Genomic DNA, 18,108 nt, shown 5'->3' with positions numbered 1-18,108 from the left:
AACGACATGGACGAATTTCACATACCTTACGCTAAGTGAAAATCCAGACTCGGAAAGCTAAATGTAAATGAAATTCTAGGAAAAAAAAAAAACAACTATCAGAGCGCAAAGCAGAGCACTGTTTGCCAGAGCCTGCAGATAGAGGCCAGGGAAACAACTTAAAGGGGCCCAAGCGGAGCTTTTTGGGGTGATAAACATATTCTACATCATGATTGTATTGATGGAGACGTTACTGTCTCATTTGTCAAAACTCATTGAATTACATGCTCAAATTTGGCATATGCAAATTAAACCTCAAAACAGCTGAATTTTTAAAGTAGTGTTAAATATTACTGGTTTTCCTTTTGAGGTTAGCACATGTTAATTGGAACTCGATAAATAAATGCACAGGTGTGCCGTGTGTAAGCAGTCTTGAAAAATCTACCTACCTCTCTAGCCATCTGTCTCCTCAGCTGTAAATTGGAGGCCATAGCTCCTGATTTAGTGATTTTTTTTTTTTCAATCTGAAAAGTCAGGTATAATAACTATTTTTATAAATTGTATGGAATTTTAATTGCCTCAAGTTTAGTTTTAATTTATTGGAATCCAGTGGTGATTTATTTTGTAAAGTATCCTTTTGTAGTAAAGTCAGTGGGCTTGAATTCCTTTTGTAGTCTGGTATTTTTGAATACTAGATTTTATTAAAGCTTGTTGAATCTGTAATTACATATTCCTGAGAGGGGGAAGTGCTTGCTCTCATATGGACAAGCAGAAATTCTTGGTTCTTAGCTGATTCACACTCAACTGACATTGATTACTGTATTCAATGCGATCACATGCTGCATTTTCACATACGTTATCTTAATCTTCCATAGCCTTTTGAAAGAGGTGTAATTATCCTCACTGTGCCCAGAATGAGGTAAAAATCTATGAGTTGCTAGATGCCTTACTCGTGGGCGCTCAGTTTGTAATTGGTAAAACTAGAATTAAATCTCAAGTTTTCTGGCTTTACGCTCTTCCGTCAACCAAAGCTAACTTCCAGCTCTAGTTCTTAAAATAGATGTGAGTTGTCAGGGTAATCATTGACCTTAACGTACTGAATCCCCAGCCTCCACCCTTATTCAGCATATGGGCCAAATGTATGCATCTTCTTAGAATATATCTGCATAGGAACCCAGTCATGTCGGTAAGGTCTGGTGATAGGCCCCCTGTGCAGTTAAGTTAGCCCTTCACCTAATTTCACTGAGGTGCTAAACGCTTGACAGACTTTCAAAAGGAGGCGAGATGAAACACAGTGGCATTTTTCAATGCAGAGGGTAAAATATGGAGCCAGAACATTCGAAATCTAAATGTAATGCCAGGTGCAGCATATTAGTCTTTCACTTTTGGAAGAAAAGGACATTTTTCCCTTATACAAAGCTATAAAAATTAAGAAGAAATACATGCAATATTTTAATATCCAGCCATTCAAGTGATTTGCTGAAAGTCTGCATCAGTGATTCTGCTAGATCCTGCAAATTTGGGAAAGCATTCCATAATCAGACACAATTCCTGTCCTTAAATGGACCCACAGCCTCGTAAGGGAAACAGATGTTCCAACAAATGAACGCTGAACAGTGAGATAATGGGTAATGGATACTTTTATATATAAAAAGGGAACTTGCATCCTAGCTACTTACTAAAAGTCCTGCAATGTCTTTCTCTGATCTTTGTGGTAGACCTTCCTTATCTCTACTTAACATATGAGGTGACTGAGGCTCAAGAAGGTTAGATGCCCTGTTTAAGGCTGATCATCCCAGTATGGGAGTGTATGTTTAAAATGCCTGCTCCCTTTCCTGCATATACTCACCCCAGCCAGAGATACTCTGTTTTTTTTTTTTTTTTTTTTTTTTTTCCACAGGAGCTAGAACCAAAGGGGCTATTTAGAAGAGGGGTTAACTCCAAATGTTCAACTCCTGCCTCCAAACCCCACCTGAGTTACCAGGGCCAGAGTGGAAATAGGTCTAGGTCCAGTGAGAAGGACAGTAGCACATGGAAAAGTCCAGCATTCAAGCCCTTTCTAGCTCCCTCAAGCCCTGGCTCTGCCTGTGGTCCTCGGGTGGGGAGGGGAGAGAATGGGACACTTTGTTACTTGGTGGTATATTTCTTCCTGCATGAGATTGTGAAAAACATCAAAATGTGTAAAGAAACATTGTTTAGGGATTAGAAATACTGCCTTGAAATAGAATATGGTGGTCTTCCAGTTCTTTCTTTGATGAAAGATAGAAGGCGTGCCCAATTAAGTGCAATTCAACAAAAATGTATTGAGGGTCTTCTGTACCACATTGGTTGTGATACAAGCATGTGATGTAGCCGTGGGCCTCTGGGGACTTTGTTACAGCTCAAGCAAGAGTCAGTGAAGCTATTCTAAAAGGCCCTATTCAACGTTCACTTTAAATGTCTTGGACCAAATCCTAGAAAGCAGTGCTGCCCTCAAGTAAAATTTTCCCACATTCAGCGTTCGAAACACTTGGTTGCTAGAAAACTCTATAAAGAAATTTTACTGAAAATCAAACTCTTAGGGCAAAGGTTATGACATTTTGTTGCCTGACTCCAGAATGAAATAGGCTTTTATTCCATGTCCTCTATTTATACTGGGTTAGAATACTTCACTTTGAAATGCATTTGCATGTAGTTTTAAAATGAAAGAGGACAGAAAGAAAAGGAAAGAAAACAATCGTTCCAATTTTTTTTTTTTTTATTGTAAAGTAGAACTTCCTCAGTTGTGTTGGTGAAGACTTCACAGGAATTTCAGGTGAAATGGAGTAACTACCCAAAATGATTATGTTGCTATTTTCATAGAAATTATTTTTTTCCCCCCAAAGAATTTGCCTTGAAGTGATTTAAGTCAGATACTTTTATCCTGTGGAAAGTCTAACTCGGACAACTCACTATCTCTCAGTCTCCATTTCCTGGGTAATTTTCCATTTTTATACTTATCTACACTATCTCATTTTTCTGTAATGCGTTCATGTGACTTTTATATTCAGGAAAGTAAGACACAAGCTGCTTTATGTCCTCAACGGATATAATTATAACATAACTGTATGCCTATATTCCAGAAAAATCCACTTAAGAAAAAATAAGCCAGCAGCAAAACCAGAAGGCCTCCCAAGATTTCCTGACATGTCGATTTCCCTATTCCTTTGACCCCACGCCTTTCAGAACCAGAGGCTGTGGTACTCAGATGGGAGCAGGCAGCTAGAAGCCCTCAAGACAGCTGTCAAGAGCAGCTGAGGAAAACCTCTTATGTGAGGGCCTTGGGGCCACAGTTGCTCCCATGAAATGAGGTCTTGTAGCAATCCCACTTTCATTTCCCTGATAAATAAAAATGTTCCAGTTCACTTGCCTCTTAGCAGAAATGCCAAGGATATAAAAAAAAAAAAATTAAAGACAGCCTTTTGTGTGCCTTCTGTGTGGTCTATATTCTGACCATTTACCAAGGGAGATATTATTCTCTTTGTTCCACATGGGAAGTAAGACACATTCATTCATTCATTCATTCATTCAATCATATGAGTCATTTGTTCCAAGGTTCAGTGTAGTCCATCTGCCTCCAGCAGTGTGTGTGTGTGTGTGTGTGCGCATGTGTGTGTTACGTAAGCATTCAAATATGCACATTTTAAAAATTCTTCATATTTCTTCATATTCTGTATCTTCGGACCTCATAAGATGGGTGGCCCAGGACTCTCTTGGCTTTAGAGAGGGCCTAGCAGTCACAATGTAATCAGAACTGTAATGGGGCATATATACAAAGGATGGGAGCAGAGAGAAGGTAGGGGAGGCTCCCTCAGCTGAGTCCTGGATGTGTAGTGAGGCTCTCCCGACAGACCAGAGGAGCTAAGGAGTTAGAAGCTGAGGAAGCAGCATCTGTAAGTGCACAGGGAAAAGAGGAAGCCTGATCTGGAATAGGTGGAGGACCACGTGCATGGGACATGAGAGGAAGCAGATCAGCAGAGACGAGCCTGGTCCTACCTCTGCAGTTGACCCTGACCCTCTGGTCTAGAAGTTGGGAAATCATGGGAGGATTTTAAACAGGGAAGTGATACACTCAACTATGTCATAGAAAGTTATTCTGAGCATGGTGTGCAGCATTCGAGGCGGAAGAGAGGGAACAGGAAGGCCAGTTAGGAGCCTATAGCAGTAGTCCAAGCAAGACGGGAAGAGGGTCTGAACTAAGGCAAGGACCGAGGAAAAGCAGCAGATAGAACAGGCTTAGTTTACTTTGTGGATGTACTTTGAAGGCCGTTGGGCAAATAATTGAATATTTATGAGCCTCAAGTGTCTAATCTGTGAGGTCAATATAGTAACACTTTGAAGAATTCTATCAGGATAAGATGAGATCACCACACCCACCATTGAGCCCTTCTTCTTTCTACTTTCTATGCCAGTCATACGGGCCTCCTGGTGTTTCCTGAAATACACTTTGTACCCTCACACTCAGAGCCACCCCCCTCCACTTCTCTCCGTGCTCGGATGCCTCTTAAATGTTACTACACCAGAGGTGTTATTCTGACTTCCCTATCTAAAATAGTGTCCCCTGCTTCCTTTGTTCCCCTATCCTGCTTTATTTTTTTGGTAGAACTTACCACCGCATGATACATTATTTGTGTATTCATGTATGTGCATAATCCCTGTCTCTGTTCACTAAAATGGAAGGTCCATAAGAGTAGATACTTGTTTTGCTCGCTAGTGTCCCCAAAGCCTAGAAGAGTTTGTAGCATATAGTAGTTGTGACATTGTGATTTATAATAAGAAATATACAGGGGCGCCTGGCTGGCTCAGTCAGTTAAGCGGTCGACTTCGGCTCAGGTCATGATCTCGCGGTCCGTGGGTTCGAGCCCCGCGTCGGGCTCTGTGCTGACAGCTCAGAGCCTGGAGCCTGCTTCGGATTCTGGGTCTCCCTCTTTCTCTGACCATCCTCCGTTCATACTCTGTCTCTCTCTGTCTCAAAAATAAATAAACGTTAAAAAAAAAATTAAAAAAAAAAAAGAAATATACATTTGGTTTTCATTCAGTTCCTGACACAGAGCTCCTAAAACCCTTGGAATTTCCTGTGATGAGAGTGATAAAGATGTCTTTTATTGTTTAATGAGTAACTTGTGGAAAACACCTACGCATGGGGGCTGGTTGCCAGTGGAGCCCACCATGTAATGAGAGGATTGGAACTTTCAGTCTCATTCAATCCCAACCCACACCCTGACTTTCTGGGAGGGGAGAGGGATGGGAGATTGAGTTCAGTTCACTGATGGCCAATGATTTAATCAACCATGCCTATGTAATGAAGCCTCCCCCAAAACCCAAAAGGATAGGCTTTGGATAATTTCCAGGTTGGTGAACCAGAAATCGCCCATGTGTTGCTGTGTTAAACCCCAGACTCCACGGGGACATAAGTTCCTGTATTCAGGGACTCGCCCTGTGTATCTCATCTAGCTGTTGATTCATATCCTTTGTAACAAACCAGTAATCTAGTGAGTAAACTGGTTTCCTTAGGTCTACAAGCCACTCTGGCAAATGAATTGAACCCAAGGAGGGGGTTGTAGGAACCTCTCCGATTTATAAACAGATGGTCCGAGCACAAGTAACAACCTAAACTTGAAATTGGCATCTGAAATGGAGGGTAGTCTTATAAGACTGAGCTCTCAACCCGTGGAATCTGATGGTATCTTCAGGTAGACAGTGTCAGAATTAAGTTGAATTGAAAGACACCCGGCAGTTGTCAGAAAATTGTTTGGTGTGGAGAAACAACCCACACATCAGAACTGGTGTCAGCATACTACAAATATTTTGAATGAATAAGTAATGAATGTAAAGTGTCAGATACCTGAATTCTGTCGCTTTTTGTATCCATCTATCTTTCTGTCCATCTACCCACCCATCTTGCTGATCAAAGCATCTATAATAGTGGTGATAATACTACAGGAGTAATAATCATAATTCATTGAATATTTGTTACTCAGGCACTAGGAAAGTGATTTACATGGACTTTCTCATTTAATTCTTAAAAAAAATATGAAACAGGTAATCAATAGCAACCAATTCCTCTAAGTGATTCAATTAATAGATAAGTGATTGAATATGGTTGATACAATGAAGAGAAGAGAATTTTATGGCTCTTGGCTTCTGGCTTGTGTATCTGTTGGATAATGTATCCTCACTGAGACACAAGAAGAAGAAATCATTCAGCAGGAAAGACAACAGGCACTTCTGTACAGACTGACTTTGAAGGGCCCGTGGTACACCATTGTAGAGATTTCCAGTAGACTATTAGGAATATGAAGTTTGGTGCTATAAAGATACCTTAGCGAGAGGTAAAAATAAAACGGAGTCATTGGTATACCAGTGGGAGTTGAGACTGTGGAAGAGATTGCCTACCGAATGTAAATGTGTGTTGGAAGTGGGTGATAAGATCTTGGATAATATCCATGTAACAAGTGGGGAGAGGAAAAGGAGCCCATGTTAGGAAGGGTCAGTAGTACAGGTAAAGGACCCAGTAAGAGTGGGCTCTGTAAACTAGTGTTTAGTCTTCTGTAGGTGCTTCTGGGATAATTAGGGGTCCCTAGAAGTTCAGATGTATTCCTAGGGTTTCCAGAAGAGATGGCCCTGGAATGTTAAGTCAGGGAGAGAGGATCCAAGAGATGGCACAGAAGATGACCGGCACCATGGGTCTGAGGTGCACCAAGCCTTCCAGACAGCTGACTGGCATGCCCCCTGACTTGCTCTCACAATTACTGGCATGCCTACCTCACAGCCCTGCAGGAGCCCCTCGGTACCACTCATTCTTGATGTGGAGGCACAGTTGATTGGGCAGATGTCCTTAGGAAGCGATATCTCAATGAAGGTACGTAATAGTGTGACTGGTTCCTCAAAAGTGGCTAATTGATACATACTGGTTTTTGTCAACTTTGGAAATGGGAAGAAAAATCTCAGACTTGCACATGTCAAAAAGGAAACATTTCCAACGAAAGAGAATCTTAGTGGTTTAAGTTTGCAGCCCACTTGGGGGTACAGAGGCAACCTTTTTTGTTTCTATCAAATAAACTTCATCGAAAAGAGGTACCTGTATCCAATTTCAGAAATTTACAGTTTAGTATTTCAGAATAAAGACTCAAAATTTCAGCTTAAAGTTAAGGAAGACTAGAATCAGGCAAAGAAGAAATGAAATGATACATTTTTCTGAGTGACCCTCTTCAAACATGGCCCTTAAAACAGAAAGTCATACTGGTGAAGACAGGAAGTACAATGTGGGACAATATCAACCAGGAAAACCAGCTCCTACCCCTGCCTCTACCAAAACCAGCCATGTGACCTTCCTAGGCTCCAGTACTTTCCTTTGTAAAATGAAAGAGGAGGACTTCTTTTTTTGTTTTCTATAAATATAGTAGTCCTCAGTTATCTATGGGGAATTGCATTCCAAGATCTCCAGTGAATGCCGAAAATCATGGATAGTACTGAAACCCATAAATATTATATTTTTTCCTATACCTATATACCTATGATAAAGTTTAATTTATAAATTAGGCACTGTAAGAGATTAACAACAATAATAAAATAAAACAATTATAATACTGTGCAGTAATGAAAGTTATGTGAATGTGGTCTCTCTCAAAAAATCTCAGTGTACTATATTCACCCTTCTTTTTTTTTATTTTTTTAAACGTTTATTCATTTTTGAGAGACAGAGGAAGACAGAGTGTGAGCAGAGGAGGGGCAGAGAGAGAAGGAGACACAGAATCCGAACCAGGCGCCAGGCTCCAAACTGACAGCACAGAGCCTGACGCGGGGCTCGAACTCGTGGACCATGAGATCATGACCTGAGCTGAAGTCGGACTTTTAACCGACTGAGCCACCCAGGTGCCCCATATATTCACCCTTCTTTTTATAATGATATGAGATGATAAAATGCCTGTACGGTGAAATGAAGTGAGGTGAGTGACATAAGGTGACATAGCCTAACGCTACACTTCGGATAGATCAGAAGTAGGTTCATCTGCTTCCAGACCACAGTTGACTGCAGAAAACAAAACTACAGGTAAGGGGGGACTATTGCATCATAGGATAACTGTATTGAAATATGTGCTCCTTGGGGTGCCTGGGTGGCTCAGTCTGTTGAGCGTCTCACTTCAGCTCAGGTCATGATCTCAGTTTGTGGGTTTGAGCCCCACATTGGGCGTTGAGCTGACAGTGCAGAGTCTGCTTCAGATTCTGTCTCCCTCTCTCTCTGCCCCTCCCCTACTTGTTTTCTTCCTCTCTCTCTCTCTCTCTCTTAGTCCTTCTCAAAAATAAATAAACATTAAAAAAATTAAAAAATTATGATCTCCTTGAGAACTGGGATTGTGTCTATTAATTGCTTCCTATTGTTTGCATGTTTTGAACATGTTTTATTGAAGTGTAACTACATACAGAAAAGTGTTCAAATTGTAAGTGTTCAGCTTAATGAATTTTTCACCAGGAGACTATGAATGCACTCATGTAATCATTACCAGCTAACAACAAATAGAACGTTACCGCCTGTTTGCTTTATTAGTTTTCTACTTAGCAGGGAATGCTCAGCAAATAACAAGTTAGTCTATGAAGAGGACCCAATCATCTTTTCTCACAACAGTCTCTATACCATGTTATTCCATTCCATAGTGGGGAATTTGTGCTGAATAGACTACTCAATCTTTTCTGGTCTTAGGAGAATGGCAGATATTTGTTGAAAGAATAAATGAGTGATTATAGAAGCAAACAATTATGATGAAGCACCTAGACAAGGAAAACAAAAGAAATCTAACTGCAATCTTGTTAGACTGTATCTTGCTTGCTTTTCTGCCTCTTGTCAACATGTCACTGTGTGGTGACAGAAGAAAGCCCTTTAAGCTCCACTGTCACTCCTTTGATTCAAAATGTGAAGAAAAATGTAAAGGTCAACTTTCCCCGGTGTTTCTAGGAAGAGTCTCCTTTCTTAAGAGAGGCAGTTTTCACTAGACCAGAATTTATGAAGATGGGATTCCAGTCCCAGTTCTGATATGTCCTATTAAATCACAAGGTTTTGGATGCAGGTAGACCGGGTCTCTCATCTGCGAAAAGAGAGACCCGGACAATTGCTAGAATTCATCCCTGTTCTAACATTCCAATGACTGGAATCTTTACAGTGACTGGCTGTAGCTAAGGATGTCATCTCTGCCCACAGAGCAGATAAAAATGAACTGGGGCCTCGCAATAGTGAGCCATTGGCATAGGTCCACGGCTCTATGAGTTGGCTGATCAGACTAACCAGGTAGAGATGAATGCCTAACTAGAATGTGAATTGTTGTCTTGCAAAAGAGCAATTTAAAGATTAAGGAAAAAAAAATCCTGGGCAGTCACATTCCTCTACCTTCCAGCTAAAGGGGCAGCTTTGATGAGTAATGCGTCCCCTGCTGCAAGCCTTCAGCTTTCTTCTTTCGCCCACTTTGCTGCAGCAGAGTTTTCGTCACCAAAGCAACCCCAGCTGTGCAGATTCACCTACCTAACACTCACTCTGGGGAGAGGTGGAGCAAGGATTGTAGTGACAGTCATGGAGAAGACACTGGGGCTTTGGCCCTTGTAGACGGATACCCATGACCAGTCACCACACCTTTAGACCATCTCTGGTGCGGGAGTTGGGCATTCATAGATGCTCAGGGAGAGAAATTCACTGCAGGTGCAGAGTGATACAATACATCAGTAAGACACTGTTATGCAGCATGGGGACATTAGAAATGTTCTGTTTCAGCCTTTTGAAACACACATTTTAGCATGTATGAAAGAGGGTAGGCCATGATAGTCCTTTCTCTTTAAAAGCAAATTTCTGTCTTAACTTCTATTTTTTAGCTCACGATTACAACGTGGGCAAACGTTCACCCCTGCCGGTTTCCCTTCTCCTTCTGATTGCTGACGTGATGCCAGCAAAGAAGTTCTCAGTTTCTTTCTCACACGGTTGCAGGTTCCTTTTTTCTTGCTGACTGATGTTACCCTGCTCGGCCATTCAAGAAACAAGAGCCCAACGACTGAGGGATTTTACTTGTGGCCTTGTGATCAACTACACATAAACAAAGGAACTGAGATACAGTTGTCTATTAAATAATGTTATGGTGTCTGAGGCATATGATTCTAAAGCACGTTAGAATCCTAGACAGATACTTTGCTGATGCTAAAATGTGACTTCCAGGTTATAATCACTTGGTAAGAGGTTTGACTTTCAGACCAAAGATTTCAGGCTCTAATTTCAAACACCAAGGAGTGACAGGTGGCCATGAAATAATCTCCTTTCCTAAAGACATGCACAGGAAACAGCATTTCTCTTGCTTAAATACAGTCTTTTTGCATAGATTTTATTCATATAAAATGCTTGTCTGGAGCCCTTGTAAATGGCACTTACCCTAGTTGTTTGGTTTTTAATTCTGGAAATAAACATGCACAGAATTTAGCAACTAGAACTCAAATTCCCTGGGCTTGCAAGTTATGTTATACAGATATGTTGATTTGATTTGTGGGAGAAACAATTGATTTTTTTTTTAAATCCAATTTCTGGATTTGATGAGAATATTTAAAAGACTAAAGAGCTATGTATCCCAAAGAGCATTTTTATTTCACCCAATTTCTCTTTCACAAATTGATGAGCACATTCTTCTCTATCTCCACTTAAGATTCTGGAAGGGTCTGAGGTATTGCCTTTCTGATAATTGGCCAGAATAAGAGGGCAACTTCTCTAGAGAGCTGCAGAAGTTGATGGGAAAAACTCAGTTACAAAAATACCAGGTTACATAAGGTTATATAAAACGTCAGCTACAAAACCAAGGCCTCAGACTTTCTGGCTTTTTGGTTCCTGCTTCTCTTTGAGCCTTGGCATGAAATGGTGTGTGAACTACCAGCGTTTGAAGAGTAGTTGGTCTCTGGACCAACACCCCTGCCGTGTTCTGTTTCTCACATCTCCACAATACTGGTTTAGGTGTTCACAAGAATTTATATTTGGAAAGAAAGTCTAAAGAGGCAAATATTGCCGTTCTCTCAATTTAACAACATGAGAAATTATATAAGTGGTGTTATTTTCAAAAAGGAAAGCTAGGTTACATCGGTCAATTAGGTGAGCTGTGGAGTTCTGCCTCTTGATCGACAAAAAGCAACAACTAAAGTTTCTTTCAACTGATTTTCAAACCTTCACGCATTTATTACTTTCTCCATTTAAAGAAATCTGTGAGTTCACTTGCAATCCATATTTTACTTGCTTGCTAAATCCCCCAGTTCTATTAGATGAGAATCCACAGATATCTCTGTCCGTATAATAAAGAAAACCTGTAAAAGCAGCATTGCTGTTTAATTCAGAATACCTCTTGCAGTGTTGTCGGCTATTCTCAAACAGAATTAGAGAATTTCACTGCTATGGCAACACGTTTAAAATAACCATCATTTGTCATAGTCATTTGTCTCTATTAGCTTGAAATACCGGTTATTTATTTATTTATTCTTTTTTAATGTTTTACTTATTTTTTAACGTGTTACTTATTTTTTTTTAGAGAGACAGACAGAGCATGCGCAGGGAAGGGACAGAGGGAGAGAGGGAGACACAGAATCTAAAGGAGGCTCCAGGCTCTGAGCTGTCAGCACAAAGCCTGATGCGGGGCTTGAACTGACTGAACTGTGCCATCATGACCTGAGCCGAAGTTGGAAGCTTAACCAACTGAGCCACTGAGTTGTCCCGAAATATTGGATTTTTAAAGGCTCACGTGTGTTTCCCTTTCTCTTTCTCTCTCAAGTATATGGTTCAAATACAGCATCTCTAATGATAACATGATAGAGTTCATTTCTGGTTCGTTACATGTCAGTATGTTTCAGAAATACTGTAGTGGATTTCTGTGTAACAGATAAATGGCTGTATCCCATGACCAGTTCTTACCCACTAAGTTTTGTGCAGGATGTGATGTCTTTTGTCAGTGGTGGCAGCTCATGTGTCCGATCCCACCCAAACAGTGTGGCTAGGGATAGATCCACAGTTCTGACAGTGCACACCCTACCCAATGCCCTTTATCCCAGGACCCTTCCCAACCACACAGTCAAAAGGAATCCCTTTCCTTGAAATAAAGTAAGACAAATGTACTCTTTAACCTCACAAAAAGACTAGGACCAACTACGGTGGAAAGCACTGACAAATAATATTATCAACTACAGTTGTGGGAGACAAATTAGAATGGCTCCCCAGGTCCCTGCAATTGCCCTAGTGGCCCTGACTGTGCTATTCTGGCCACTCCACTACTCTCATGGAGGGTCCAAACTGCCTCCTTGATCACAGCTGTTCCCTAAGGGTAGCTATCTGACACAAGGCAGGCCGATTGCTGCCGCTCGGGTGTACTTGACCATGAGGATTGGTCCAAGAGGCAGTCATGTGATGCAAGCCAGGTCAGTTAAATCTACTGTGGAATTTTTCACACTCAAGTTTAGAAGGAAAGATCTTTTTCTCTTGGCCGGTGAGGTTGTTAGGATGGGAAGCTAGAAATGGAGTGGAAGCCGAGACAAGAGAAAGAGTCTTGGAAGCCATCTGAGGTCCTGGTTCTAGATCCTCCCCGTTCCTCAAACTGCCCTGTATCCTGCCTTCTTAAACTTGGCTGTTAAGCTCTTCCTTTGAATCAATCACTTTTCTGTTTAAATGAGTTCAAATGAGGTACCTGTCCCTTGCACTTGAGAAAATCCAGAGTGGGACACATATCAAAAAGAGTACTTTACAGTATCACTTTTAATGGCAGGGAAGCACTCCACCACCCGCCTGTATTTACAGATTTTTCAAGTAATCCCTCATTCTTGGACATTTACATACTTAAAGTCTTTCTACATCATAAATAATGATGTGATGAACCTCCTTATTCATAAAATGTTGTGCACATGTCTAATTGTCTCATCAGGCTTGCTCCTAAAACTGTGTGTACTTTGAAAGCTTTTGATATGTTGTCACCAGATCTTCCTAAAAGCTTTGTTTTTTTTTTTTTTAAGTCAAGTATTGTTAGCATATAGTGTCATAGTAGTTTCGAGTGGACACTATAGTGACTCAACAATTCTGTGTTCCTCAGTGCTCATCGCGATGAATGTGCCCTTAATCCCCTTAGTCGATTTCACCCATCTACCCATCCACCTCCCTTGATAATCACCAGTTTGTTCTCTATAGATTTCCCTGAAAGCTTTTGATATATCAGCACCAGATTTCCCCAACAAACAATTGTATTTCATGTGTATCTCCAACAGCAGTCTATGCAAGTGTCTGGGTTTTTGTTTTTTTTTTTTTCACGTTGTCACCACCTCAGGATATGATCATTCTGTTTCTTTAATATGTTTCTCATTTTTACAAACAGAAAGTGCTAACTCTTTGTTTTTTTAGTTTGCACTTCTTGGGAAAAGCAGGTCATTCTTATAAAGAAGCCCTGGATTTCCATCACATTTTATTCTTTTGTTGTTTTTATTTTATATTTGAGAGAGAGAGAGAACACACGCGTGAGCACAAGCAGGGGAGGGGCAGAGAGACAGAGACAGAGACAGAGACAGAATCTGAAGCAGGCTCCAAGCTCCGAGCTGCCAGCACAGAGCCCAATGCGGGGCTTGAGATAACAATCAGTGGGATCATGACCTGAACTGAAGTCCCAAAGTCGGACGCTAAACTGACTGAGCCACCCAGGCACCCTTCCATTACATTAAAAAAATTTTTTTAATGTTAATTTTGTTTATTTTATTTTATTTTTTTTGAGAGAGAGAGACAGAGCACGAGCAGGGGAGGGGCAGAGAGATAGAAACACAGAAACCAAAGCAGGGTCAAGGCTCTCAGCTGTCAGCACAGAGCTTAACACAGGGCTTGAACTCACAAACCATGAGATCATGACCTGAGCCTAAGTCCAATGCTTAACTGACTGAGCCACCCAGGCGCCCCTCCATCACATTTTAGAGCATCGTGCCGGTGGTGCTCTTATCACTCAGTTGCTGCCTGACTCACTCTATCAAAATGCTAACAGAGTTTCCTGCCATCAGAGGGTTTTGTCAAAACATCACATTGCCTAATTTTGATCCAAAATACCAACAGCCTTCTTCATGCCAAGAGGAAGAGAAGAGACATATCAAGTAAACATCCTAAAAGGTGATAGCAGGTAGCAGGAGCACTTTTGCTTTGTTTTGTTGAGTTTTGGGACGTTTAGATGTAGTGATTGAGGGGGATGGGAAGGCCCTCTAACTGGCAGAGAAACTGACCTAAGGGACTTTCTTTTGACTCATATTGCTCTCAATTTTTTTTTATGCCCTTACAATAGTTTGTTCTTTTGCTATGGAGCTGGAATAACCTTGGATCTCACAGAGGCACTTTTCAGGACTCTTTCACACCATCCTTTTCCAAAGCATTTGCAATGTTTGACCACCCAGTGCTCCTCACAACGGACTGAATGACACATTTTCTCTTTCCTTTGCAGCGATTCCAAATAGGGTGCATTTGCACTCCCTTCCATTAGCAGCAGACTAAAACGAGCGTTACATTGTCAGAAGCTGAACTTCCTGAACTCTGGGATTCTCAGGAAGAGGCTCCAAGTGAAGACAGGCCACGTTTCACAATTAAAAATGTGGGGAAGCATCCCTTAGAGCTCATGCCATTGACTTCTGTGCTGCTGTTGTCCCGGACTAAAAGTCCCTATGTGCATACATCGCATGAGTATGATGTGGCCAGAGAGTTAGCTGATGCTTGAGATTTTCACTGTGTCAGTGCAGTAAAGGAAAGAAAGAATGGGCGGCTTGGTGGTTCAGTTGGTTCAGCGTCCAACCTTGGCTCAGGTCATGAACTCAGAGTTCGTGAGTTCAAGCCCCGCATCTGGCTCTCTGCTGGCAGTGCAGAGCCTGCTTCGTATCCTCTGTCTCTCTCTCTTTCTGCCCCTTGCGCTCTCTCTTTCTCTCTCTCTCTCTGAAAAATAAACATTTAAAAACAAAAAAGAAAGAAAGGGGGAGACTATTTTCATTTTATCTTTCTATATAGGTGTTGACCTAGCTTCCAGTGGTCTGAAAATTATTACATGAAAAAATGTTTAATATAGTTGAATCTGTCCTGATATATCAAAAGATTTCACTAAGGCATTTGATTTTCATTTTTAATCACTTTGTATTTTTATATATATGAAAAAATACATGCATATATGTATATGTTCATACACATCTATGAAAAGCACAGACTGATATAAAAGCGAAAATCAATATGCCTTAATGCAATCTTATTTTAACTATTACTTCAATTATACAGTGGGGGGCAGCCCCAACTCAACTCTTTACCTCCTTAGTTTTAAGGTTTTCTCTTACTTGTACTGCTCCTATCAGCACCACCCTAGCCCAGAGTTTGAAAACTACTTTACTGGGGCACCTGGGTGGCTCAGTAGGTTAAGCGTCAAACTCTTGGTGGTGGTTCAGGTCATAATCTCGCGGTTTATGGGTTCGAGCCCCGCATCGGGCTCTGCGCTGACAGCATGGAGCCTGCTTGGGATTCTCTCTCTCCCTCTCTCTCTCTGCCCCTCTTCTGCTCATATTCTTTCTCTCTCTCAAAATAAATAAACGAACCTTAAAAAAAAAAATAACTACCGTTCCCTGATGCTTATTCTGGGCCAGGATGTATTTGAGGTTCGGCAAGTTGGTTCATTTGCTCCGTGAGGCACACAGCCCAGAAATGATAGAACCCGGACTCAAACCTGCATTGTCAAGCTCCAAAGCCAGTGTCTTTACCACTCTGCCATGTCGTGTCCCATCAGGCTGGTGGTTTTCAAATGTGTTTTCACCACTGAAACATTTTATTTTTAAATTTTTTTTTTCAACGTTTATTTATTTTGGGGACAGAGAGAGACAGAGCATGAACGGGGGAGGGGCAGAGAGAGAGGGAGACACAGAATCGGAAACAGGCTCCAGGCTCTGAGCCATCAGCCCAGAGCCCGACGCGGGGCTCGAACTCCCGGACCGCGAGATCGTGACCTGGCTGAAGTCGGACGCTTAACCGACTGCGCCACCCAGGCGCCCCACCACTGAAACATTTTAGGTGATGTCTTCCATAGAACCTTGAAAGTGGAGCTGCCCTGCATAACGTAGAGCGGGAACCTGGCTGTCGGTCCCTTTGCCCCATCTGCAAGCCTAGGCTGGCCCCACTGTGCTTCCACAGAGCCTGGACTGCGTGAAGTAGAAAAAGAAACCACTACACTCCCATGACGATATGAGGCTGCGATGGAGCCGAGCCCACCTTGCCTCCTCCCCAGAGTCTCTGGGTGAAGATCGAGCAGTCAGTGTCCACGGAGGCAGAGGCCCACTCACAGCTTAAGCAGCACGTCCAATGGCCAAAGGGCCAACAGAGCTGCCCTATTTTAATACTTCCTTTGGGGGCCACAGTAACATCATCAGGGGACAAGCAGTGTCGCATTTCCTCTGTCCTGGCCCCATCACATTTTTAAAAAGTTTTTTATTTAGCTATTTTGAGAGAGAGAGAGAGAGAAAGAGAGAGAGAGGGAGAGAGAGAGCACAAGTGGAGTAGGGACACAGAGAGAGGGAGAGAGAGAGAATTCCAAGCAGGCTCCACACTGACACAGTGCAGAGCCCGACGTGGGGCTCGAACTCACAAACTGTGAGATCATGACCTGAGCAAGGGTCAAACGCTTAACCCACTGAGCCACCCAGGCACCCCGGCCCCATCACTTTTTTAAGAATTTCTTTTTAATGTTTATTTGAGAGAGAAAGAGGGGGGGTGGTGGGGGACAGAGAGGGAGACACAGAATCTGAAGCAGGCTCCAGGCTCTGAGCTGTCAGCACAGAGCCCGGTCAGCACAGAACCCGATGTGGGGCTTGAGCTCACAGACCGCGAGATCATGATGTGAGCTGAAGTTAGAGCTTAACCGACTGAGCCACCCAGGCGCCCCTCCCCATCACATTTTTAATAGATAGGATAAGTGGGGACCTTCAGGCCCTCATTTTTGAGTACTGCTGCCCCTAGCATTGCCAGTGTGATTAGTATCAATGTGTATCATTTTTCTGAAGTTCAACATAATGATGAAGTGTGAGGACTTCCATGGGCAGGCCTGGGTTCCCATTCTGGCGGTGAAGACTACTGAGTAGGTTTGGACCAGCTATTTAATTAAGATTCCATTGTCTCATCTAGAAAATGACATCAAGTAAGTAAAGCCCAGCACTGTATCTATCACAATGGAGATTAGCTATTAATATTAATATTGTCAGTTAATGAAACAGTTCCTTCTAGTTATAAGAAAATGAGAAGAATCAGTATTTCCAGAAACTTCACTAACATATATGGTAGTCTAGTTATTAAAAGATGGACGCCTCTCTTTAAAAACTTTTTTTTGTTTAGTTTGGATACTCTCCTGAATTGTATCTGAAATTTTTTTTGTTTATATGATTGCACAATAATAACCATAAATAATGTAATAATAATAATTGCCACAATAATTAGCACCAGCAGCACGTAGTTACAAATTTTTTTTCTTATGATGGGAACTTTGAAGATCTACTCTCTTAGCATGATGCGATGTACAACATGGTGACCGTAGTTAATAATATACTGTATTGTATATTTGAAAGTTGCATTAGGATTTTTTTCAATTTTTTTTTTAACATGTATTTATTTTTGAGAGACAGAAACAGAGTGAGAATGGGGGAGGGGCAGAGAAAGAAGGAGACACAGAATCCAAAGCAGGCTCCAGGCTCTGAGCTGTCAGCACAGAGCCCAACACAGGACTCAAACCCATGAACAATAAGATCATGACCTTGAGTGGGAGTTGGACACTTAACTGACTGAGCCACCAGGCTCCCTGCACTTGGATTTGAAATGAGGTTTCTTTCTCAAATACATAACATCATATAATATAGGATGTGTTATTTCCAAGTTCCTGGTGGATAAGTGTGCCATTAAAAGGATAGATGCTATAATAATCAGAGTTTAGGTGGAATTTATTATCTCTTGATAGCTAAATCCCAGGGTTCTAAGAAAAATTTTTAACGTTTTCAAGTACTTAAACCTGATGTGAAATCTTCCTTGGAAATGGCCAATCAATAAGCATTGTTACAGGTACATGTGGGCATAGCACCCTT

General features: G+C 41.7%; 1 protein-coding gene and 1 long non-coding RNA gene across 3 annotated transcripts in view; both read left to right on the top strand.

Annotated features, from left to right (window-relative positions):
- The window catches only part of PRTFDC1 (phosphoribosyl transferase domain containing 1), a 99,517-nt gene that overhangs the window by 40,471 nt on the left and 40,938 nt on the right, over nucleotides 1-18,108 (top strand). The gene's annotated exons all lie outside the window — the stretch shown is intronic.
- On the top strand, nucleotides 5,015-14,631 carry LOC123589965. The gene is made up of 2 exons (XR_006708534.1): nucleotides 5,015-6,859; nucleotides 14,460-14,631. It is a non-coding gene; the product is annotated as an uncharacterized LOC123589965 (long non-coding RNA).

The sequence above is a fragment of the Leopardus geoffroyi genome, chromosome B4 (genome assembly GCF_018350155.1).
Source record: "Leopardus geoffroyi isolate Oge1 chromosome B4, O.geoffroyi_Oge1_pat1.0, whole genome shotgun sequence".
Classification (NCBI taxonomy): domain Eukaryota; kingdom Metazoa; phylum Chordata; class Mammalia; order Carnivora; family Felidae; genus Leopardus; species Leopardus geoffroyi.
This window is presented reverse-complemented; position numbering and strand designations above follow the sequence as displayed.